Source organism: Lissotriton vulgaris, unplaced genomic scaffold (genome assembly GCF_964263255.1).
Source record: "Lissotriton vulgaris unplaced genomic scaffold, aLisVul1.2 SCAFFOLD_1821, whole genome shotgun sequence".
NCBI classification, from domain to species: Eukaryota; Metazoa; Chordata; class Amphibia; order Caudata; family Salamandridae; genus Lissotriton; species Lissotriton vulgaris.
The window spans coordinates 364,101-390,465 of record NW_028255151.1 but is presented as its reverse complement, the minus strand read 5'-3'; the positions used below and the strand labels follow the sequence as shown (position 1 = coordinate 390,465).

The 26,365-nt window shown below is 46.6% G+C and overlaps 1 pseudogene; it reads left to right on the top strand.

Moving 5' to 3' along the window:
* The window catches only part of LOC147659212 (E3 ubiquitin-protein ligase TRIM39 pseudogene), a 49,415-nt pseudogene extending 25,281 nt beyond the window's left edge, over positions 1–24,134 (top strand).
* The last annotated feature ends 2,231 nt before the right edge of the window (positions 24,135–26,365 follow it).

Below are 26,365 nucleotides of genomic sequence, written 5' to 3'. Positions count from 1 at the left end.
ACAACGCCGGACCAGCCTACCTGAACAGCAGACTCAGCTTATACACCCCCATCCGCCAACTCCGCTCTGCCAGCCTCGCCCTCGTCGCTGTCCCCCGCATCCAACGAACAACCTCCAGCAGCAGATCCTTCTCCTACCCCTCAGCGCCTGGAGACCCTCACGGGTAAGTAGCACGCTTTACAAGTACTCTGACTGATTGATTGATTGATTTATTTGTTACAGGTTTTAGTCACTGGTACTCGAACATTGTCCTTTTCCTGTGGTGCGCATCTACAGTGTGCAGTTCGAGATGCACAGAAAATACCAACAAGAAAGGGCTTCAAAAATATTATAGTTGCAAAAAAGATAAAGGAAGAAAGAATATGTAAGGGAGAATTCTGGTATAATGCTTATGAACGCTGATATAGTTTTGATGGTGTTCCCCTAACCTTCCAGTCATAAGCCCTCTTTTTTAAAACTGTTTTAATAGCAAATAATTGCTTGCTGCTAAAATGAACAGTTCGGAAGCATGTGGGCTGTTGAATTCATATCTGTGCGTAGATCGCCGCCTAGTGTTGGGTCCGGATGATTGCACTTTGTTGTCTTGGAAGAGTCTTCGAAGTATCAAGAGACAGCTGACTCCTCCCCTAGACTACAATGCACACGGGCATCCTCTCCATCCTCAGATTGTATTTTTCCGCCATTGGGTTCGGATGCAAACTCCTATACTCCAACTCGGAATCGAAAACAAAACTTTTCTAAAGGCCAAAAGGCCTTCGGCTTCGACAGTATTGTTCTTGTTCGGTACCTCTTACTCAATCCAAACTTCCATCTCGAATCGGTCGCCGACGCGGGCCGTTGGGCCTTCTCAACGCCACGTGAGCCGACCGTCGATGGAAAGAAGCCCGTTTAAAAGGTGCCCACAATGCCATTCTAAGTTCCCACATACTGATAAACACTCAGTATGCAACAAGTGCCTTTCCCCAGACCATAAGGAAGAAACCTGCCTTGCCTCCAAAAAAAACTATACGAAACCGACGGGCCGCCAGGCAAGAAATGCAGCGACAGGCACCGGAACCGGCCAACATCTTCGATGATGACCAGGATCTACAGGACGCCCCAGACTCGGACCTAGAAATCGTCACCTTTGAGGACTACTCTGACTCCGACGACGAAATCCCGTCGGGGCAAATCGTGAGTACACTACCCCCGACACCAATTAACCCGTTACCAAAGGCTCCGGTCGAGGCATCGCCAAAAGGCCTTAGCCAAGATCATAAAAAAACTTTCGCCAGCCCCGCCTTCCGGCTCGGCTCTGAAATCGAAACCGAAACCTTCTGAAACCCCAGGGCCCAGTACCATCGTCCCGAAGAAGGTTCCAGAGCCAAAGAAGGTCACCGACCCGAAGGGCGTCGATCCAAAAAAGGCCGCACAGCCAAAGAGCGACGAGCCAAAGAAGACTGTCGACCCCACAAAGGCCGTTCAGCCAAAAACCGTCGACCCGAAGAAATTGGTTGACCCGAACAAAGGCACATAGCCAAAGGGCGCCGAACCGAAGAAGGTCGCCGACCCGAACAAGCCTGTGGTCCGAAGGCCGTCGACCCGGCCACCGGTTCCGTACCGAAACCAGTATCGAAGCCGGAAAAACCTGTCGACCCAAAGACAACGGCTCCAAAGACACCAGTCGATCCCAAAGAGAACATCGACTCGGTGAAGGACACTCATCCAAAGAAGCCTACAGAGCACAAAAAACGTGTCGACCCGAAAGTTCCAGTCGACCCGAAAGTTCCAGTCAACCCAAAAACAGAGCCCGAGCCGAAAAAGTCCAACACAACTCCAAAAGTCGTCAAAAAACCAAGTGTTACTGACCCGAAAAAGTCTAACACTAAACCCAGGACTGTAGAGGAAGAACTATTCCACCCAGATCCATCAGACGACCAAGCTAAAATATACATTAATCCAGAGACTGGTAAGGTTACCATCCTGCATAGGAAACAGAGGCCTTTGGACTTTCAACCTGATTCACCTATTCCACTGAAGAAAAAGGACTTTGGGACTTCTCCCTCAAGACCCTTCAGCCCTTTTCAACCTATCATGCCTACCACACCTGTTGCACCTTCCTCACCTTCTCACCACGGGGACGATGAGGGGGACACAAGGTATGAGCCACAGCCTCTATATGACTTCCCACAAGATCCTAACCAAGAAGAACCTTGGGAAGAACCAACAGACCCTCATGACACCCATCCCATCCCGGATGTATCCACTTATCCTCCTAAGCCTGTGGTTCCCAAACTGTGCGCCGCGGCGCCCTGGTGCGCCGTTATCAGTAGCCAGGGGCGCCGCCGCACTATGTGGAAAGATAACATCTGGCCGCGTTAGGCCCCCTGTGTAGCGATGTCAGAAGTGCAGAGTGCCACAACACCAGAGTAACTATGCGCGATTAAAACAAACAAAGACACGATCACACGCACACTTATGCATGAATAAACACACAAACGCTGCGCACAGGCTTCATTTCTAACAAGCCAAGCCCCATTTTCTTTCTTTTCCTACATGGGGACACCGGAATCAATCGGGTGTCAAAAAATGTATGAATCACCTCAGTGCGATTATTGAAGTCGACACAACTACTTCATGCTTAGCCCACAAACGTCGGTGAAATACGAGGCAAACCATACAGAATTTCAGTAGAAGAATATCAAGTACACTGGCACCATTTACTTTGAACCTAGTGAACGCGAATGTTGACCTAAGGCTACCACCACACCGAAAGAGATCAGCAAAGATTATTTCAAGCCACAAGGCAATCGGACAATATCTGACAAGTTATCACCTGAGGTTTGACGGATCTACCATAAAGAAGAAGCAGAGGAATGGACCTCGGCTAAAAAAGAAAATCTACAATCCTTAATGAGTAAAAGAACCAAGCACAGCGAGGGGGCAGGAGAGCAGGCACAGCGAGGGGGCAGGAGAGCAAGCACAGCGAGGGGGCAGGACAGCAGGCACAGCGAGGGGGCAGGAGAGCAGGCACAGCGAGGAGGCAGGAGAGCAAGCACAGCGAGGGGGCAGGAGAGCAGGCACAGAGAGGGGGCAGGAGAGCAAGCACAGCGAGGGGGCAGGAGAGCAAGCACAGAGAGGGGGCAGGAGAGCAGGCACAGCGAGGGGGCAGGAGAGCAGGCACAGCAAGGGGGCAGGAGAGCAGGCACAGAAAGGGGGCAGGAGAGCATGCACAATGAGGGGGCAGGAGAGCAGGCACAACGAGGGGGCAGGAGAGCAGGCACAGAGAGGGGGAAGGAGAGCAGGCACAGAGAGGGGGAAGGAGAGCAGGCACAGAGAGGGGGCAGGAGAGCAGGCACAGCGAGGGGGCAGGAGAGCAGGCACAACGAGGGGGCAGGAGAGCAAGCACAGAGAGGGGGCAGGAGAGCAAGCACAACGAGGGGGCAGGAGGGCAAGGAGCAGGAGAGCAAGCACAACGAGGGGACAGGAGGACAAGCACAGCGAGGGGGCAGGATAGCAAGCACAGCGAGGGGGCAGGAGAGCAAGGCGCAGGAGAGCAAGGGGCAGGAGGGCAAGCATAACGAGGGGGCAGGAGAGCAAAGAGCTGGAGAGCAAGCACAACGAGGGGGCAGGAGAGCAGGCACAGCGAGGGGGCAGGAGAGCAAGCACAGCGAGGGGGCAGGACAGCAGGCACAGCGAGGGGGCAGGAGAGCAGGCACAGCGAGGAGGCAGGAGAGCAAGCACAGCGAGGGGGCAGGAGAGCAGGCACAGAGAGGGGGCAGGAGAGCAAGCACAGCGAGGGGGCAGGAGAGCAAGCACAGCGAGGGGGCAGGAGAGCAAGCACAGCGAGGGGGCAGGAGAGCAGGCACAGCAAGGGGGCAGGAGAGCAGGCACAGAAAGGGGGCAGGAGAGCAGGCACAATGAGGGGGCAGGAGAGCAGGCACAACGAGGGGGCAGGAGAGCAGGCACAGCGAGGGGGCAGGAGAGCAGGCACAGCGAGGGGGCAGGAGAGCAGGCACAGAGAGGGGGAAGGAGAGCAGGCACAGAGAGGGGGCAGGAGAGCAGGCACAGCGAGGGGGCAGGAGAGCAGGCACAACGAGGGGGCAGGAGAGCAAGCACAGAGAGGGGGCAGGAGAGCAAGCACAACGAGGGGGCAGGAGGGCAAGGAGCAGGAGAGCAAGCACAACGAGGGGACAGGAGGACAAGCACAGCGAGGGGGCAGGATAGCAAGCACAGCGAGGGGGCAGGAGAGCAAGGCGCAGGAGAGCAAGGGGCAGGAGGGCAAGCATAACGAGGGGGCAGGAGAGCAAAGAGCTGGAGAGCAAGCACAACGAGGGGGCAGGAGAGCAAGCACAGCAAGGGGGCAGGAGAGCAAGCACAGCAAGGGGGCAGGAGAGCAAGGGAAATGAGAGCAAGCACAACGAGGGGGCAGGAGAGCAAGGAGCAGGAGAGCAAGCACAACGAGGGGGCAAGAGAGCAAGCACAGCGAGGGTGCAGGAGAGCAAGCACAGCGAGGGGGCAGGAGAGCAAGCACAACGAGGGGGCAGGAGAGCAAGGGGCAGGAGAGCAAGCACAACGAGGTCCTAGCCCCACATCTGTAGCATCCACCGATGCCCCTCGGCTATTGCATTTATTTTTTACAACTAGCAGCCAGACTCGCCTTTCATGTGTGAAAGTTTGAAAATGATTATACCAGTGGACTCTGCCAATATTTGTCAGTCTTTGGCATGGAGAATGAATAATGGTCTGCTGGTAGTTTAAAGCTAGCTAGCAGCTGCTATCATTTTTATCACTAATACCTTCATTGCATCCCAATTAATTTAAGGAAGCCAACAGGAAGTATTTCCGAGGTCTTGCTTACATCCCCCGCACCCGCCGGTGAAAAAATGGTGGGGAGTCACGGCCAACTGTCTATTGGGTCAAGGGAGCCACAGGTTAAAAAAGTTTGGGAACCACTGTCCTAAGCCGTCACCTACTGATGACACAGTAGTCTTCAACCAGCTCATAGACAGGGCAGCACAATTCCACAATGCGGACATGCATAGTGACCCTGTGGAAGAGGACTTCCAGTTTGACACATTCACTACTGCAGAAAAAAATGTCAAAACGCTTCCCATGTTAAAGGGAGTTCTAAAACATGCACCTGATACATTTAAGGATACAGCCAGGGCACTGGTAATCAATCCCAGAATAGAAAAAAAGTATAGACCTGCTCCTACAGACCCCACTTACATCAAGGGCCAGTTGCCACTAGACTCACTGGTGGTTGCTAACGCACGAAAGAGAGCCAACTCTCAGACAACAGGGGAAGCACCTCCCCCTGACAGAGTCAAAAATTCTTGAGGCATCAGGCAAAAGGGTAGCTGCACAAGCCTCCAACTCATGGAGGATTGCTAATACACAAGCCCTATTAGCTCGTTACGACAGAGCGCACTATGATCAGCTCGAAAGCCTTATGCAACACCTGCCCGAGCCTTTTAAAGCACAGGCCATTGATCTCATCCAAGAGGGAAAGTTTATATCAAACGTCTCCCTCAAATGTGCGCTTGACGCTGCAGACACTGCAGCTAGGTCAATTAATACTAGTGTCCTCCTACGCAGACATGCATGGCTGCGTATTTCCGGTTTTAAGAATGAGGAGCAGTCCATCATTCTTAACCAACCTGTCAATCAAGATTTTCTATTTGGCCCGCTGTCAATACCATTTTGGACAAAATGAAAAAGAACACAGAAACCGCAAAATTTATGGGTGCATTGCAATTTCTGCAACATAGGGGCTCCTTTCGACGCTCCTCGTACAGAGCAAATACACGAGGGAACGCTTCACAAACATCTGCCTCATACAAAACTAACACACAAGGGTCCTTCAACAAGAACACAAGCAGGGGAGGTTACAGAGGTAACAGTAATAAGGGACGAGGGTGTGGAGGCAATAACACCAGGGCCTCCACCGCCACAAAACAGTGACTCCAGACCACTTAACAACAGTCGAAGGCAGACTACAGCAGTTCCTACCTGTCTGGCACGCAATTACCATGGACAGGTGGGTGAGAGAAATTATCCAGTCTGGTTATTGCCTAGAACTGACTTGTACACCACCAAACATACCACCCAGACATCGTCCTATGTCCACAGAACACATCACCCTGCTACAACATGATGTGAAATGCATGCTGGAAAAGGGGGTCATAGAGCAAGTCCCTTTCGACGAACAAGGGACAGGAGTATACTCCCTACACTTCCTTATTCCAAAGAAGGACGGTTCCCTCAGACCAATATTGGACCTCAGACCCCATAATCAATATATACTATCGGAGCACTTCCATATGATCACATTACAACAAGTGCTTCCGTTGCTACAGCAAGGAGACTTCCTAGCAACACTGGACCTCAAAGATGCGTACTTTCACATACCCATCCATCCATCCCACAGAAAATACCTCCGGTTCACAATAGAAGGTCAACACTACCAATTCAAGGTTTTGCCCTTCGGGGTTACCACGGCTCCAAGAGTGTTTACAAAATGCTTAGCGACAGTGGCAGCACATCTCAGGAGGCAACACGTCCATGTGTACCCTTACCTGGATGATTGGCTAATACTAGCAAAATGGTACCAAGAGTGTGCAGCACACACGTCCCAAACAATCCAGTTGCTACATAGCCTAGGCTTTTCAATCAACTACACAAATCGCACCTGCAACCTTCCCACGTACAGCAATACCTGGGAGCCACTATAGACACCTGGCGAAGGCATATCCAAACACAGCAAGGATAGCCAGCATGCAGATACTCATTCGCAAATTCCTGCCACAACACTCCCTGCCAGCTCAAGTCTTCATGCAGCTCATAGGCATGATGGCCTCCTGCATATTCATTGTCCCCCATGCCAGACTCCAAATGCGCCCATTACAAGAATGCCTAGCACGGCAATGGAACCAGGCTCGTTGACAACTAAAAGACCTAGTGTTGGTGGACAGTCGCACTCACAACTCTCTGCAGTGGTGGAACCCACGAAACCTTTACAAGGGGCGACTGTTCCAAGAGCCGGTTCCACAACAGCGGACGCATCACTAACAGGCTGGGGATCCCATCTCCTTCAGTACACAGTACAAGGGCTCTGGACAAAGAAACAGAAACAGCTGCATATCAACCAACTAGAGTTGCTAGCGATATTCCTAGCCCTGAAAGCATTTAAAAAATACTTGTACAACAAGACGGTGTTGATCCGGACGGACAACATGACCGCAATGTACTATATCCAGAAACAGGGAGGAACGCACTCTCCACAGCTGTCCCATCTGGCACAGAGCATATGGAAGTGGGAGATCCCCAAAAACATTTTTCTCCTAGCAGAACACCTTCCAGGGAAGGACAATCGGATTGCCTACCTGCTCAGCAGGCACAACCAACAAATACACGAATGGGAGATTCACCCCCAAGTTCTCCAGCCATTCTTCAAGGAGTGGGGTCACCCAGAGGTAGACCTGTTTGCCACAAAAGAAAACTCCAAATGCCAGTACTTAGCCGCCAGGTTCCCACATCCGTTGTCACTGGGCAATGCGATATGGATGAACTGTTCAGGCAAATTTGCGTACGCTTTTCCCCCAGCACCGCTGATCCCGCTGGTGGCACGCAAACTGCGGCAACACTCACTCACACTAATCCTAGTTGCTCCCACATGGGCGAGACAACCATGGTACACAACGTTCCTAGAACTTCCAGTAGTCCCTCATCAAAGACTCTGCCTTGCTCCCCATCTTCTAACCCAGAACCATGGAGAAATAAGACACCCAGATCCCAATCAGATGAACCTAGCGATCTGGCTCCTGAGGTCTTAGAGTTCGGATACCTTAACTTGCCCCCAGATTGCATGAACATCATTAAGGAGGCAAGAAGACCAACCACACGAGAATGCTATGCAGCTAAATGGAAAAGATTTATTATTTACTGCAACAATAACCAAATCAACCCATTAGACGCTTCCATCCAAAACAGTATATGTTACCTGCTGCATTTACAAAGATGTAACTTAGCATACTCTTCTATACGACTACACCTCACTACTATAGCAGTATACCTTCAGAACAGGCAACAACTTTCACTGTTTAGAGTACCAGCAATCAAAGCCTTCATGGAGGGTTTAAAAAGGGTGATCCCTCCAAGACATCCCCCTTCCCCAGTCTGGAATCTAAACATAGTGCTTACCAGACTCATGGGACCTCCTTTCGAACCTCTACACTCATGCGAATTACAATTCTTGACATGGAAGGTTGCATTCATAGTTGCCATTACCTCACTCAGAAGAGTGAGCGAATTACAAGCACTAACAATTCAAGAACCTTTCATGCAGGTACATGCTAACAGGGTGGTTCTTATAACCAACCCTAAATTCAGTTGTATCCAATTTCCATATCAATCAAGCAATTGAACTGCCAGTTTTCTTTCAAAATCCACAGTCAGTAGCTGAGAGAGCCCTTCACACTCTAGATGTAAGAAGAGCTCTACTTTATTATGTAGACAGAACTAAATCAATTAGAAAGACAAAACAACTATTTGTTGCTTTTGCACCACAACACAAAGGAAATCCTATTTCAAAGTCTGGAATAGCCAGATGGATAGTTAAATGCATTCAAAAATGTTATCTAAAAGCTAAACGCACTTTACCCGTCCCCCCTAGAGCACACTCTACACGGAAAATGGGGGCATCCATGGCTTTCCTAGGGAATATTCCTCTTGAAGACATCTGTAAGGCAGCCACAAGGTCCACCATACACACTTTCACTAAACACTACTGTGTAGATGTGCAAGCAAAACAGCAAGCTGCTGTAGGCCAGGCTGTCCTCAAAACTCTTTTCCAAACTGCTGCAGCTGGCACAGGTGGCCACCGCTAGAGGAGATACTGCTATTCAGTCTATGCACAGATATGAATTCAGCAGCCCACATGCCTCGAACGGAATATGCTTCTTACCAGTATGCATCTGTTCTTGGCATGTAGGGCTGCTGACATTCATATATAAAGTCAGACTGCGGAATGAAATAGGTTGCTATTCTGCTATTTGTTGTAAATTACTTATCATTACAAATATCGAAATAGTGCAGCACAACTGAAGTGTTTTTTTTCTCCAGCATTTCCCTTTTGTACCACATATGTTTATTTTCATCACAATCTGTTAAGGTGAATAGGGTGAAATCTGAGCATTTATTTTCTGTCTGCAGATGACCAATATGTTTTGCGGTTCTTAATAAGTATTCCTTGAGATCCGCCCCCCAAAGGTAGCCTTTCAGCCTCCTGCTCTTTCAAAGAGAAGGATCAAGGTAGTAGTTGAATACTTTCTGCGTTTCTGAAGGTTTGAGACGATCTTTGGCAGCGAATGGGTCCTCTTCGTACCATTTCTATGATAAGGCAGGTTTATACTGCTCGTACAAAATACACCAAGATGTACTATTCACATGCAGAAGGTAAGAGCCGTGCAACCGACTGCAACAGGAATATATACCAGGCATATCCTCTCTTTTACTTGGTAATTTGCGTCCGAAGTGAATTATGGGCTCAGAGTGTTTCATTATCTGCAGTAATTGTATTCGTGGAATTCAAGGCATACCAGCTCAGTTTAGTACAAACCACCACTTGTGAAAGAATAGCACACAGTGGCACAGATGGACAGAACATGTGGTAGTTAGTCGTCTAATATGCATCCGATTAGACTGACAGTTTTTGCCAGTCACTATCTTTGGTAGAGCAGATTCACAATTGCTTTATTAACCTTCCTGCTTTCTCAAATTTACTTCAAAATGCACCATTTGTACACTCTTTTTTTAAAAACTTTTCTCGGCAGGGAGAACCCCCGAACCCTCCGTAGGTTGTTCGGGCTCGCTCACCGCAGTGCGGTACCATAATTATTTTACGCCCTACCACTTTCAAATGTCACGAGCCGCCACTGGTACTGACCATACTTTGGTGTGGCTCTAAAACGCTGTACCATTTAAGCAGCGTACTCATTAGTACTGTACACCTTGGAGCAGGTATATCACGCTTTGTCATCTAATCCAGTGTACTGATTAGTACAGTATTCCATCTAGTAGTTGTCTTACTCTGTACAATCCAATGCAGTATACTGATTAGTACTGTATACCTTGGAGTAGCTCCTGTCACGATCGTCACCTCCTCAGGATCAGGGCGAAGCTCAAAGGGGTCCACCTCCTGATTTCCCCATTCTCTGACTGATAAACAATACACAGAGCATAAAGGTAATCAAGTGAGAGAAAGGAAAGGGAAGGCACTGGAACGGGAAGGGACAACTGAAACAAAAAAACACAAGGTTTAGAACATACATCTCTAACTACTCTCATAGAGTCTCGCTACTAGAACACATACCAAAATCAGCTTTCTGGGGGTGAACCCTTCCTCTTTGATTCTGGTAGCAGATGCGTCTCTCTACACTGATCAGTCGCGCTCTACAAGACAAAGCCACCGTTAAAGACAATTCATGCTTTTCCCAGACTGTTATTAAATAAAAGCACACTTTTTTCCAAACATACATTTCCAGTCCTCCAACATGAAATTAAGGAAATAAGAACCCCTATCCAATAACCGGTGAAAAGAAAATGTTCATTGGTAATAATAAAGAATCAGCAGATACTCTGGTATCCCTTCCAATAGTCTTGCAAAATGAAATGGTAACCCCAATCTAGGATAACAATATTTACAAAGTCAACCCGCCATTAGACGGTAGCAATCCAAGAATAAAAGGAGAACAAAAACCTGAACCTCAACTGAGGCTTACCCCACAGATTAATGTCACAAACTTCCAATAATGTGACATCCGTTTCTGCCACCGAATCCCAAGGGAAGAAATGCACAACAAGATTTTTCCAAAATAAATGAGGGAGTTAATCTGGGAAAAAAGAGACTTGTCTCTACCGAGAACGCGTAACCTTCTTCACTTTGATTTATCAAGTAACGCGTCTCCGCCGAGAACACGGTAGAACCACTCCGCTGCAGCCACAAACGGAGGGAGTCTTTAGCAGGATACGTTCGGCGGCCGCCGAACGTTCTCAACCGAAAGGTCAGGAACTTCTTAATCCAGCAATACAGCGTCTCAGCCGAGAACGCTGTAACAAGGTATTTCTCTACAGTTCTGAACTTCCAAGCAACAACGAGACAGAATTCAGACAAGGAATCACGTACAGCGCACGTTTGTGCTACGTGCCCCTATATGTCTTTTTTGGCTCCTCCCTTGTATTGAGCCTTCTGGGACCTGTAGTTCGTCAGGCGCGTCTGGCATATCATGACAGCTCTGTTCTGTATCCTCTAATGTAGTTTACTGACTAGTACTATATGAGTTGTAGTATGTATGTCACTCTGTACCATCTAATATAGTGTACTAACTAGTACAGAATACCTTCTAGTAGATCTGTTACTCTGTACCATCTAGTACAATGAATTGACTAGGACAGTACACCTTCTAGTATCAATCTTACTCTATACCATCCAATGCAGTGTACTGACTAGTACAGTACTCCTTCAAGTAGCTCTGTTACTCTGTACGATCTAATATAGTGAACAATGTAGTACAGTACACCTCCTAGTAGCTTTATCACTCTGTACTAACTAATGCAGTATACTGATTAGTACAGAATACCTTCTAGTAGCTCTGTACCATTGAATACAGTATACTGACCAATACATTATACCTTGGATTGGCTCTGTCACTCTGTACCATCTTATGTAGTGTACTGAGTAGTACTGTATACGTTTCTTTTTATAGAAATCCATATAACAAGCTTTTTTTAACCCATAAATACATCCATAAAAATCCATTAAATATGACTATCGTAATACAGAATTGTTGAATAGAACAGATTTACCGAGTGAGAGTAAATCTCAAAATCCATAAGGATAAACAGTATAAACATTTAAGCCAGTGTACAAAAAGCAACAAAAAACAGTATCCACTGCCGGCTATCAATATAAACAAAACAATTGAATAAACCTTGAGTACCCAAGCGTATACCTAAAAATCAGCGAGTATGTGGAAAATACTAAAACATCCTAAATTCAATGATGTAACTGAATTGCAAGAGAATATCAAATGTTGCATAATAAGTTAAGATCCTGATATTGCCGGACATAGATATTAAACATAGTGGCACTACCTCCTAACAATACGCTGAATTTTGAGACCCTAATCAAAATAAGCTGCCCAGATCCTCTCAAATTTCTTAAGTCCCCCAATTCGTAATGCATAGGTTTGTTCACTATTTTTAACTAGCTTCATTTTTCGGACCCATTCATGGGCAGATGGTATGAGATCGGATCGCCATCTTGGAAGCAGAAGTGATCTGGCTACAGCCATTGCAATATATAATAATTTGGCAAGCTTGTCTGGGAAAAGAAGGTCTGGGTCGAAGCCAAATATTATTAGCCAAGTACTGGATCCTATTAAAATACGTTCCAGATAAAAAAAGATATCATTCCAGAACCTCTGGATCAAGGGGCATTGTAGTATAATATGTGCCCAGTTGGCTGAAGGATGTTTACGGCAACGGAAGCACTGCTCTGGTTGGTTGGTATACATATTAGACAGACAAAATTCTATAAAGTAGCTATTTACTAAAAAATAACGTCCTGTGCCAATTAGCTCCCCGTAACGTAGTGAAATTAAGATTGTTGGCTGCTGACCACATACTCGCTGAGATTTCCATCCCCTCCTGCTTAGCCCATTTTGAAATGGCTTTCTTCTCCAAATCAATACCCTTGATGGAAGCTAAGCACTTTTTCCATTTCCCAGGTTTCTTAAATGCCGTATCTTCTAATAATTTGAATACTAAGGATTTCCGTTCACTGATTTGGACCAAATCAAGTTTACTCCGGAATTTACAAAAAATATTATATGAACCAAGAAGAAGGAAGTCATTAACGATCAAATGAGACATTTCAGCTATGCTAAACCATCTATCTTTCCTCAAAAATTCTTGAGATTTTCCGGAATCCAGCATTGGCCCATTTTTGTGTTATTACAGAAGATTCTTTAATCCCAGATAATAAGATAGGGCCAGATAATGGGGTTGAGGAGTTGATTGCAGGGATAGAGTATCTTCTATAAAAAGCCTGCCGTTTTTGGAACAACAACTGTACACACTTGTATCGTACTAATTTAGGCGATTTAACAATTGTTAATGGGCAGAGGATCTGATATTCCTTACAAATTAAATTCATAAAATAGTTAATAAAAAGATTTGATTGTAGTCTCGATATATATTGTGCAAAATATGCAAAGTAATAATCCCTCAGATTTGGGAGAGCTAATCCTCCGTTTTCCAGCTCTTCCTTTAAAGTGCTTAGTGCAATTCGAGGTGCCTTCTTTGCCCAAAGGAAGGCTGTAAACATAGACTCTATTTTGGTAAAAAGGAGCTGATTAAAATACAGGGAATCGCCGAGAAAAGGAACTTGAATAGTGGAAGGACAGTCATTTTAATCAAAGCAACCCTACCCAAGATGGTTAATGGGAGAGAGCTCTATCGAAAGAATAAGTTCTGAACTTTTCGTAAAAGTGGGGCGAAATTCAAATCCAATAAATCAACTACTTGTGCTGAAAAATAAACACCAAGGTACCTCTTAGGTTTTGTGTTTAAACAAGAAAGAATATCGGGGTGTAGATCCATACATGCTCTGCCACACTGTATGGTTTCTGTCTTTTTAAAATGTATTGTATATGCACCTAATGCCTCAAATTCCTCGATGCTCTCAAAGGTTTTTGCTTGAGCCTCCTTCTCAGGCTTTATAATAAGCATGATGTCATCGGCATATAGTTTCAATTTCGCCACAGTTGGAAGTGGAGGGCAGTATCAATACTATTCATAATTGCAATCGCTAATGGCTCGATAAAAAAGGCGAATAGTACCGGAGACGGAGGGCACCCTTGTCTAGTCCCCTGTTTAACCTTTACCTGGCCAGCCTCTGAGGTGTTATTGATTACGTTGGCTTCAGCATTTAGATATAAATTCTGAACCAACCCCGTTATTTTGGGAGGTATGCCAATATTTTGCAGAATAAAAAATAGGGTCTCACAGACAACTAGGTCAAATGCCTTTCGGCGTCTAAAAAGAGGACTAGAGCAGGTATCCTCTTAGTCTCAAAATAATCCAATGCTTCCGTTAAATAGTGCGTATTTATACCTAGCTTCCTGCCAGCAATAAAACCATTTTGGTCAGGGTGAATCAAATGTGAGGCATTTTGATTAAAACGATTAGCTTGGTGACTATTTTATAGTCAGAATTTAATAACGTGATGGGGCGGTAAGAATTAGGATCATCACTATCCTTTCCCTTTTTCAAAAAGCTGACTATATGCCCATTTATGAATGAAAATGGTATCGCCCAACCTTCTAAAATCGAATTAGCTAACAGTGAAAAATAATCCGAAGTGGCACTACGAAAGACTTAAAAAATTATGCCGGGAGTCCATCCGGCCCAAAGGCTTTGCCGCTCGGAAGATTTTTTATAACCCCCTCCAGCTCAACTTTTGTAAACGGCCTTGCCATACTCATTTTCTCCATATCCAAGAGTACCGGCAATTCATTTCTCTAGAGGAACCCTCTCAGGGATGTGATATCAATAATCTGTTGTTGGCCGTATATAGACCTATAATGTTGTAACATTATATCGCCTATTTTTACCGGGTCGTTAGTACGGGAAGCAGTTGAAGGACATTTTAATTCAGTTATCTGGTTAGTAACAACCTGTTCCCTTGCCTGCCACGCAAGGAACCTAACTATGGTGCTGGTAAAAGGATTCACTGTCAAGATAGTATCTTTCGCTAAGATCCTGTTTAGCCTGATCAAGCTGCCGCTGGTTAATAACTGTGGGGCTGCTAAGAAATGCGTTGAGAGACCTTAGTACTGTCTGCTCTAGGGATCGTTTTCTACCTTAGCTTTCCTAAGGTTATCAGCTTTGTTCCCATTGGCTAGCCCTCGAATGAAACCCTTGAGTAAATCCCAAATCTATACTTCTATACTACTATTATAAAGAGAGAACTTGCACCTTTTGGCAAGGTAAACTCGAAAAGTACACCACCAATCCGAACAACAAAGACATCATTAAAAACCGCAGGGCAAGCAGAAGGACATAGGCTATTTAAAAATAAAAAATATACATTGTTTTAAAAATGTTTAAATAAATAAAAGTAGTCCCTTGCAACTAGCGCCGGCCGCGACGTCTGCATCATGACATCGGGAGCGCGGGGAGGAGCGGCGTGGAAGCAACAGGAAGAGCGGCGCTGGAGAATGCAGGAGGAGCGAGGCTGCCTACAACGCAGTAGGACTCCGGAGCAAGCTGGAGCTCAGGCAGCGCGTGAAGCAGTCTCGCAGGAGAAGGAAAGGTATAACAAAAAGCAAGTTAACTTATGTTTTCTCGAAGTCGTAATTACTAGGCCAGCTGCGGGACTTTGTGAACCATTAGTTTATTTGTTTAATGGTTTCATTCACATGGCGCGTCCATGCTTTGCACGAGACCTGGTGCAGCCCACTTCATGAAGACGGGGACAGACGTTATTTCATGCGAATATCTTTAAAATTCTCAGCAGCTGCCCGCGCTGTCACAACACCCGGCCCACCTCCCGAAAGCCATACTGTGTGCCCTTCACCAAGCGTATAATAACATGCAGGAAGCCGTGCGTTCTCCCCCTTTGGATTCGGAGCCAGCGCTGTGCTGGGCACGCAGAGGCAAACGTGAGCCATTGTTAAGTTTCTTTGCCATTCCTTCTTTTAAAATATAAAATAAACATTACACCTGAGTTTTTCGAGTGGAGAAGTGACAGTGGCGCTGACTTATGGTTTATATGCTTTTTAGTTACAAAACGTGTTGGGAGCAGTTGTTGTTTACATTACAGAATTGCATTTATTTATTGGCATGACACATTTTTTCAGAAAATCACGCACAAGCAATGTTGCACCTTAATCGGATTCAACAGATGTGCAATTTGTTTAAAAAACAAAATTTTTTTCAATCTATGCAAATATAAAACATGCTTTAAGAGGCTGAAAAAAGATACTGCATAAAATGTATCACTTTGCAGTAAATATTTAAGTGTGAAGAGCAACATTTTGTTCACTTGATGGTAAAGTGATAGATCGCACCAACTTGAATAAGCACACCATAGCGTCAATTTCACACCTAGCTGGCGTGACCTGAGCTCAGAAACGGATGTCTCTTCAGAGGACACCCATCCACATGACTGTATAAGTGACTGTATAGTAAGGGACAACCTTTGTGATGTGGCATTCAGAAAACACTTTCAATGTGAAGACGTCCTGGCAAAGACATCCATCAAGCCAGGCAGCGACCATAGTCTCTTTAATGCATGCAATCATTTAGGGTTAGGGGGGGCATATTTCAAATCGCCTTTTCTGTTACCCTTGGCTTTACCTGCTTACCTGCACTAGCCGGCATTGACACAGATCATATGTTTAAGCTCTTCATCACTCATTGGCATATAATTTCCTTTTTTTGCATCCCAAACTCTCTCCGGTTACAAAAGCGTACAAAGTGGAGCGGGTAGCAAAGTGACGTGGGCAGGTACCAAACGGGCCATTACTGGAGGAAAAAGGGACGTGGGCAGGTTACAAAAGCGTACAAAGTAAACATAGACGGGGCATTACAGGAGGAAAAAGTGACGTGGGCAGAGACGTGGGCAGGTACCAAACGGGCCATTACAGGAGGAAAAAGTGACGTGGGCAGGTTACAAAAGCGTACAAAGTTAACATAGAGCCATAATACTGCACAACGTCAGGACGGGCGGGGGCCCTAAGCCATGATTGCTCCCGGACAACGTCGGGACGGGCTGCTAGTCACATATAAAGGTGCAGTGCCATGGTTACACGTGAGAAATTCTTCAATCTCGGTTTCAATAAAGAGTGGCTAATTTTTTTCTGATAAATATTGCTTATTTAGTATACATCTTTTAGGAGTCCTAATATAGTCCCCTAACTGTAACTCAAGAATCAACATTGCATGGTCTGAGAATCCATTCTAAAGGATTCTCTGCTGGCTGAAACTCAGTCTCCTAGAAGTAAGTAAGAAATCGATGCGTGATGAGGTATGAAATCTGCCTGACAAACGGGTATAGGCGATCATGGTTGGGAATGCCGCCCTCCAAGGATCCAATATGTCCAGAGTCGGACCATAATTTTGTATAACTCTTAGAGTTCTAGGTTTCAGCTGTTTTTTGGACAGAGCAGAGTAGTCGATTTTAGGAGTCATCAAACAATTAAAATCCCCCCTAAGATCAGTTCTGTATACCTTGATATAGGTATGTCACCCTTTGCCATCTAAGGGAGTATGTTGACTAGGTCAGTATACCGTCTATTAGCTCTTTTACTCTCTACCATCCAATGCAGTGTACTGGCTACCTTGGAGTAGCTCTGTTGCTCTTTACCTTATAATGTAGTGTACTGACTAGTACAATTTACCCTCTAGTGGCGCTGATACTCTGTACCATCTAATGCAGTGTACTGACTAGTACTGTAAACTTTGGAGTGGCTTTGTCTCTCTGTATCATCTGATGTAGTGAACTGGGTAGTACTGTATACAATGAACTATCTCTGTCACTCGGTGTCATCTAATGCAGTGTACTGACTTGTACTCTATGCCTTCAAGTAGCCCTGTCACTCTGTATCATCTAATACAGTGTACTGACTAGTGTACTAGACCTTGGAGTAGCTCAGTCTTTCTGTGCCATCTAATGCAGTGTACTGAGTAGAACTGTACACCTTGGAGTGGCATTGTCACTCTGTGCCATCTAATACAGTATACTGACTAGTGCAGTATACCTTCGAGTAGATCTTTCACTCTGCGTCATCTAAGGTAGTTTACTGACCAGTACTGTCTATTTTGGGGTATCTCTTTCACTTTGTGTCATCTGATGCACTGGACGGATTACTGCAGTATATCCTGAACAACTCTGTACCATCTAATGCAGTGTGCTGAGTAGTGCAGTACACCTTCTAGTAGCTCTGTCAGTCTGTACCATCTAATGCAGTGTACTGACAAGTGCTGCATACCTTGGTGTAACTCTGTCACCCTGTAACATCTAATACATTGTACTGGCTAGTACTGTATACCATTGGGGTAGCTCTCTCACTGTGTACCTTCTAATGGAGTGTACTGACTAGTATAGTGTGGCTTCGAGGGTCTCTGTTAATTTGTAACATCTAATACAGTGCACTAACTACTACAGTACGCCATCTAGTAACTCTATGACTCTGTTGAATCTAATGCAGTGTACTGACTAGTAAAGTACACCCGCTGGTAGCTCTCTCAATCCGAGCCATCTAATGCAGTGTACTGACTAGCAGAGTACACCTTCTAGTAGCTCTGCTACTTTATACCATCTTGACCAACTCTGTTTGTCAGTACCATCTAATGCAGTGTACTGACTAGCACTGTATCCCTTGGAGGTGCTCTGTCACTCTGTATCCTCTAATGCAATTTACTGAGTAGTTCTGTATACCTTGGAGTAGTACTGTTACCTGGTACCACCTGACCCATTGTACTGACTAGTACAGTATGCCTTCGAGTGGCTCTGTTAAACTGTAATATTCAGTACAGTGTACAGGATATTACACCTACTGGTAGCTCTGCCACTTTGTACCATCTAATGCAGTGTATTGACTGGTACTGTATACCTTCTAGTAGCTCTCCTACTCTACACCAGCCAATGCGGTGTAGTGCCTAGTACTGTATTCTTAAGGGTAGCTCTGTTACTCTGTGCCATATAACGTAGTTTAACTGATTAGTACATTTTACTTTGCGGTATCTCTGTGACTCTGTACCATGTAATGCAGTGTACTGTCTAGTACAATATACCTTGAAGTAGGTCTCACTCTACACCGTCTAACAGAGTGTACTGACTAGTACAGTACACTTCTATTACCGCAGTCAATGTGTGACATGTAATGCGGTATACTGACAAGTACCGTATGCCTTCTAGTAGCTTTGTCACTCCGTACCATCTAATGCTGTGTACAGACTAGTACAGTTCAATTCTAGTACTCCGTGTGAAGCGGTCGCTCCACCCTTCCTCCTGAACCCCATAGCGCTGTGACTGGTATTGTAGCGCTGCTCCCCCACCACTGCCACTTTAAATTAATTTATTTCAATTACATTGGCACCCGCTCTGTTTAAATTTATTTATTTCAATTACATTGGCACCCGCTCTGTTGCGTAGCGCTCCGCATTGCTTTGTGGCCCTATAATACTTATACTGTGCACGCTCCGCATTGCTTTGCCTGCTGTTGACCTTATTTCAATTGTGATTGCTTTCATATTTAATTTATTGTAAATTGCGCCCGTGTGTTCCACCGCCAGCTCACATCACAGCGTCCTGCTGTCCTGTTATTGTATCTTCCATTTTGTTGTGCCTGCAGCCCGTCCCTCCCCCTACGCTCCCGCCTCCCAGCTCCCCCTCCCACGCTCCGCCCCCCTCCACTCCTCCATTTATGTCAGAAGGACCTACGCGCAGCGTTCACGTGCAGCGGTCACGCCCCATTCGCGCCGAAGGTGCGCCAAAGGTAAGCCTGTCTACGCCCGTCCGCGCCTGGACCGCGCCCAGCGCCTGTCCCCCTGGTCCCCGCCGCTCCCAACCCTCTAGAATCACATATGATGCCGCTACTCTCCTCGCCCTCAACCCCGGACGTACACCACTATGCTGCGAAGCCACTCCAGGACGTACCCACGGCCCTTTCGCCTGCCTCTCCTGCAAGTTCAACTGCTTCAGGACCCTCACCAAATCTACGCCCCCCAAACACAACTCCGACTCTAACCCCCTAAAGTGCATCCTGCTCAACACCCGCTCGGTCCACAGACATGCAACAGAACTCTGGGACCTAATCGACACTGTGTCACCTGACATCGCCTTCCTTACTGAAACATGGATGAACACATCATCAGCTCCTGACATCGCCATAGCCATACCGGACACTTACAAGATTATCCGAAAAGACCGCACCAATCAAACAGGAAGGAGGCATCGCCATCATCCACAGAAACACCATCAAAATCACAACCAGCTCCGACGACAATCTTGCAACCGCCGAACATCTCCACTTTCAGATCCACACCGACCCCAGGACCACACTTAGAGGCACCCTCATCTCAGGCCTCCAGGTACCCACACTCAATTCAGCGATGACATCACGGACTTCGTCAGCCCACACGCCCTCGCCTCCGAGAACTACATCCTTCTAGGAGACCTCAACTACCACCTTGAAAACAAACACTACAGCAACACCACCACCCTTCTGGACAACCTGGCCAATCTCGGACTCAAACAACTTGTTGACACCCCCACCCACACAGCCGGACACACGCTCGACCCTATCTTCACCTCCAGCAAGCACATCTCCTTCGATCGCAATACAGCTCTCCACTGGACAGATCACAGCTGTGTTCACTTCAGCTACAAAACCACCCTGACTCACAACCGTCCACAACCTATTCCTCGGAGAAACTGGAACAAAACCACCACCGACCAACTCCTCGCATCACTCAACCAAAACCCTCCCACCCTCTCAATGGACCCAGACCAAGCGGCCACCAACCTCAGGCAATGGATCACCCACAGTGCTGACGAATTAGCACCCCTGAAAAAGCACCAGATGAAATTAGCCAGCAAAAAGGCTCCCTGGTTCAATGATGAACTTAAAAAATCCAAGAAGCTATGCCGCACCCTGGAGAAGATATGGAGAAAAAACCCAACCTCAGACAACATGGCCTCCCTCAAGACAGCCACCCGCAAACACCACCAACTGATTCGATCCGCCAAGAAATCAGCACTCAAGGATCGTCTCGACAACAACACTCATAACAGCAAGGAACTCTTCAACATGGTCAAAGAATTCACCAACCCCACCGCAGCATCTAACGACATCACTCCCTCCCAAGACCTCTGCCACGCTTTATCCTCCTTCTTCTACAACAACATTTCCGACATCCACAACAGCTTCGCCAATTCTCCCAGCGATCAACCCTCCCCACCCCCCTCAGATCCTACCCCGCCAACTAACAACCTCAGCGCCTGGAACCCAATCACCACTGAAGACACCATTCGCCTCATGAACTCAATCCACTCTGGCTCGCCTTCTGACCCCTGCCCCCACCACATCTTCAACAAAGCTGACTCCATCATCACACCCCATCTCCGTGATGTCATCAACTGGTCGTTCAACTCTGCCACCTTTCCAGAAAGCTGGAAACACGCCGAACTCAGCGCCCTTCTGAAGAAACCCACAGCAGACCCCCTGAACTTAAAAACTACCGACCCATATCCCTCCTCCCATTCCCGGCCAAAGTCATCGAGAAAGCCGTCAACTGCCAGCTCGCCGCCTTCCTTGAATCCAACAACTCCCTTGATCCATCTCAATCCGGGTTTCGAGCCAAACACAGCACCGAAACCGCCCTCATTGCAGCGACTGACGACATCCGAGCACTCCTGGACAACGGAGAAACAGTGGCCCTCATCCTACTCGACCTATCCGCCGCTTTCGACACAGTCTGCCACAGCACCCTCATACATCGCCTTAGCAACATCGGCATACAAGGAAAAGCCTTGGACTGGATCATCTCCTTCCTCGCCGGGAGAACTCAAAGAGTCCGACTTCCCCCATTCTACTCAGAAGCCACCGAAGTCATCTGCGGCGTACCCCAAGGATCCTCACTCAGTCCCACCCTCTTCAACGTCTACATGAGTCCTCTCGCCTCCATCGCGCGTCAACACAACCTCAACATCATCTCTTATGCCGACGACACCCAATTAATCCTTTCCCTCACCAAAGACCCCAACACCGCCAAAACCAATCTTCACGAAGGCATGAAAGAAGTAGCCGAATGGATGAAACATAGCCGCCTTAAACTCAACTCAGACAAAACGGAGGTGCTCATCCTAGGATCTTCCCCCTCAGCTTGGGACGACTCTTGGTGGCCTTCCGCTCTGGGCACAGCATCCACACCCACAGACCATGCACGTAACCTTGGCTTCATCCTAGACTCCTCTCTCTCGATGTCCAGACAAGTCAACGCCATCTCGTCCTCCTGCTTCAACGTACTTCGCATCCTCAAAAAGATCTTCCGTTGGATCCCCCTCGAGACAAGAAAGACTGTCACCCACGCACTGGTAACGAGTCGACTGGATTATGGTAACTCACTTTACGCCGGCATCACAGCAAAATTACAGAAAAAACTCCAGCGCATCCAAAACGCATCAGCGAGACTCATATTAGACATCCCGCGCCAAGATCACATCACCGGACATCTAAAAGACCTCCACTGGCTTCCCGTCAACAAAAGAATTACTTTCCGCCTTCTCACCCACGCTCACAAGGCCCTCTACAATCTAGGACCCGAATGCCTCAACAATCGACTGTCCTTCTACAAACCCACCCGCCAACTAAGATCGTCCAATCAAGCCCTCGCCGCAGTCCCGCGCATCCGGAAATCCACCATGGGTGGCAGATCCTTCTCCTTCCTGGCTGCCAAGACCTGGAACTCACTCCCCACCCACCTCCGCCTTACTCAGAACTACATCTCCTTCAGAAAAGAACTTAAAACCTGGCTATTCGACAAATAATGAACCCCTAACCCCTTGCCCTAGCGCCTTGAGACCCTCTGGGTGAGTAGTGCGCTTTACAAATGCCCGAACTTGAACTTGAACTTGTGCCATCTAATAGAGTGTACAGATTAGTATTGTATTCCTTCTAGTAGTTCTTGCAATCTGTACAATATAATACAGGGTACTGATTAGTACAGTATACCTTGGAGTAGCCATTGACAGTCTGTACCATCGAATGAGGTGTACTGACTTGTACTGTATAGCTTATAGAAGCTCTCCCACTCTGTACAATTTAATACAGTGTACTCACTAGTACTGTTTACCTTGTTGTAGCTCTGTCTCTTTGTACCATCTAATGCAATGTACTGAGTAGTACTGGACACCTTCCAGTAGCTCTGTTACTCTGTACTATCTCGTATAGATTACTGACTTGTACAGTATGCCTTGGAGAAGCTCTGTCACTCTGTGCCATCAAATGAGTGTACTGACCAATACAGAATAGCTGCTAGTAGCTGTCATAGTCTGTACTATCTTTTAATACAGATTAGTAGAGAATGCCTAGGAGTAGCTCTGCCACTCTGTGATATCTAACGCAGTGTACTGACTAGTACAGCACACCTTCAGGTAGCTCTCTTACTCTGTACCATGCAATGCACGGTACTGTGTAGTACAGTATATCTTGAAATAGCTCTGTTACTCTGTGCCATACAATACAATGTACTGACTAGTACAGTGCCCTATCTGCTGCAGTGTTTTGTGTAGTATAGTGTGCGCAGTGTGTGTGTGTGTAGTGTACTGTGTGGTGCAGTGTAGTGTGTAGTAGAATGTCCTGTCCTCTGTAGCGGAGTGTGCTGTTTGGTGTAGTGTGTGCTCTAGATGAATGCACGCTTTAGTGTAGTGAGCGGTGTAGTACTGCGCGCTCTGTAGCGCCGCGTGCTCCTTCCAGGTGTGGTGTACATTAATCATATGTAAAACAAAAGCAGTAATTCCAACCTTTCTTTGTGTCATTAAATCTCTAATTGTGAATCTCTTCTCTGCAGTGATGGTGACTCTGGATCCTGACACGGCTCAACCTCAGCTCCTCCTGTCCGAGGGGGGGAGATGTGTGAGAGAGACGGGCACAGCACAGTCCCTGCTGGACACCCCCAAGAGATTCACCTTCTACCCTGGTGTGCTGGGGAGCGAGGGATTCACCTCCGGCAGACATTACTGGGAGGTGCAGCTGCTGCAGGAGGGGGGAGCGTGGCATGTGGGGGTCGCAGCAGAGTCTGTGAACAGGAAGGGAGGCTTCACGCGGTCACCTGAGGGGGGAGTCTGGGCTGTGCTGGGGTCGACGGGTCAGTACTGGGCTCTCAGCTCCCCTCAGACCCCTCTGTCCCCTCGTGAGAAGCCCCTGAAGCTGGGGGTGTATCTGGACTACGAGGGGGGGCGGCTGTCCCTGTACAATGCTGACTCCATGGAGCTTCTCTACTCCTACCCGCAGGCCCCCTTCACACAGAGGCTCTTCCCGCTCTTCGGTCTCTGGGACGGAGCGGAGCTGAGGCTGGTGTGATCCCCCCCCCCCCTCCTTCTGCAGTGATCACAGTCTGACCAGGAGCACAAGCAGAGACCCTTTTAAATAATAAAACGCTCCCTTTGGCTCAACTGTCAGTCCCCAGTTTAAACACCGACATTCGAAATAGTCTTCCTCACAAGGACCCTCCCACATGTTACCATGACAACCACGGGGTGGCAATATTTGTTGAATTTGGATATCTAAAAGAAGCCTGTAGGTTCAAAAGGGGCATAGACGATTACGTATGTTTATTTATGTTCTAGAACGAACACGGGTGCATTTTATCGGTTGAAGAAAACTTTTAACCGCATCGCTGCTGCGGTGATTTTTGGGCTGTGCGGCAAATTGCCATTTTGCTGGTGTCATGACGAGCTCAGCTCGTCATCAGCACACGACACCCGTGGGTGATGACGAGCTGAGCTCGTCATCAGCATCGAAAGGGTTAAGAAAATTGTTAACTGGAAGGATTAATTGATTCCACCAAGGAGGTGGGGAATCATCCTGTAAATATTTTAATTACTGAACAAATGCGCAATGAATCCAGCCTTGCCTTATCTGTAAGGAGTGAATTATTTTCTCAAATGAACTTTATTTTCGCATCAGGTACCAAGGAATTAAGATAAAGATTGAGGTAACTACGTGTTGAATGTAGTTTGTGTTTATTTGCTTTTGCACTTGGGTTTTGTAACCTTAAATGACACAACGGTCTCAGCTGGCATCTTATTCTTTTTAGGTCACCTACACATTATGTAACTTCGGCTCAACCTATTGTTGGATGCAATGAATTTTATAAAAATATGTGATTATTCTAAGTTTTAAATGTACAATGGAGAAAAGTTTTTGCTTAATGAATGAATCACAAGGTGTAATTAATGGACACATTTCGTGCACGTCTCACAGAGTGTTGTTGACCACGAAGGGGCTTTGTATTAATGCATGTAGCGCTTGAGAAAAGAATGTAGTTGTAAAAGCGCTTCTTGTATCATTTCCAGCCCCGATGAAGCCGATTGGTTATCTTGAACCTCGGCGAAACGCGTTGGCATGACTTAAGGGTTTTGAGTTTGAAAGAATAATTAAAAAGAAGAAGGAAATCATCAAGAGCCCAATGGATTGTCCTATGTTTTTTTGAGAAATAATATTACTGTTGTGATAAGTGGTCTGTTGCATTCACTGTTGTAAAATGACAACCAGCAGTCTCATGTGAATCTGACTGCTACATATCTCTTTTCTTTATACAATTTATAACCAGCCCAGAAAGGTTCTGCCATGTGAATCATACCCCAAATGTCATGTAAGATATAATAAAGTATCTGTAGAATTCAAAATGTGTATTTCTTTGGCTTGCAGAGCTTTGATATTAATATATCACATTTTAGCGCTGCATTGGGAAGTACTTATTGAAAGTGATTGTTTTTAAACATGACCTTAGAAACCATTCCTGCCCCCGCCCCGGCAACAGCGCTAATATTAGTGACCTCAGACGCAAGACAGTTGTCACGTGAGCCCTGTATGTAACCCAGGTTCAGGGCGGCTGTAGGACAGTGCGACCGGTGCAGCTGCGCCTACTCTGACTTGGGAGTGGCGCTGTGTGTAGAAATAACTTTGGGTTTTAAAAGCACCTGCTGCTTCCTTGCGTAGTCAGCAGTTTTCAGGTAACAATAAAAATGCCACGATAACGCTGCTCATAAATGTTTCTGCTGGAGAGAGATGGAGGTTTTGTCTGGTGCCAGTTTTGACTCATCATAAAGTAGCACAGAGGGTTAATATACCTGCTGCAAAGAATGTGTTCATGCAGATCACAGAACGGAAATCCTCATTGGTTTGTGTAACATTTCCTATAGACTGATTTACACACTCATTGACTCTGATAATGCGTGCTTGGTGTAAAGTGCTTTGACACCCTAGAGTTGGCATGAGTAGCGCTATAAAACTAAAGAAATGCATGTGAGAGAGGAGCTGTGAAGAGATGAGTGGCACTGTTGGAAGGTGGGAGTGAGGGAACCTTTGGAGAAGGCAGTCAGGGCCTTCTCACTCTAAAGCTGGACCTCCCAGATTCTTATAGATTAAGAAACTTTATACTCCATTAAATCAAATGCAATAGGTTTTTGTAGCGCTGGTATTCTAAACTTACGGATTTGAAGTTGCTTTCATGTGCAATGGTGGAGATAATTGAGGATCAGTGAAGGCAAATATGTGCCTAGGGCCACAAAATGCGATTAAGTGGCGTA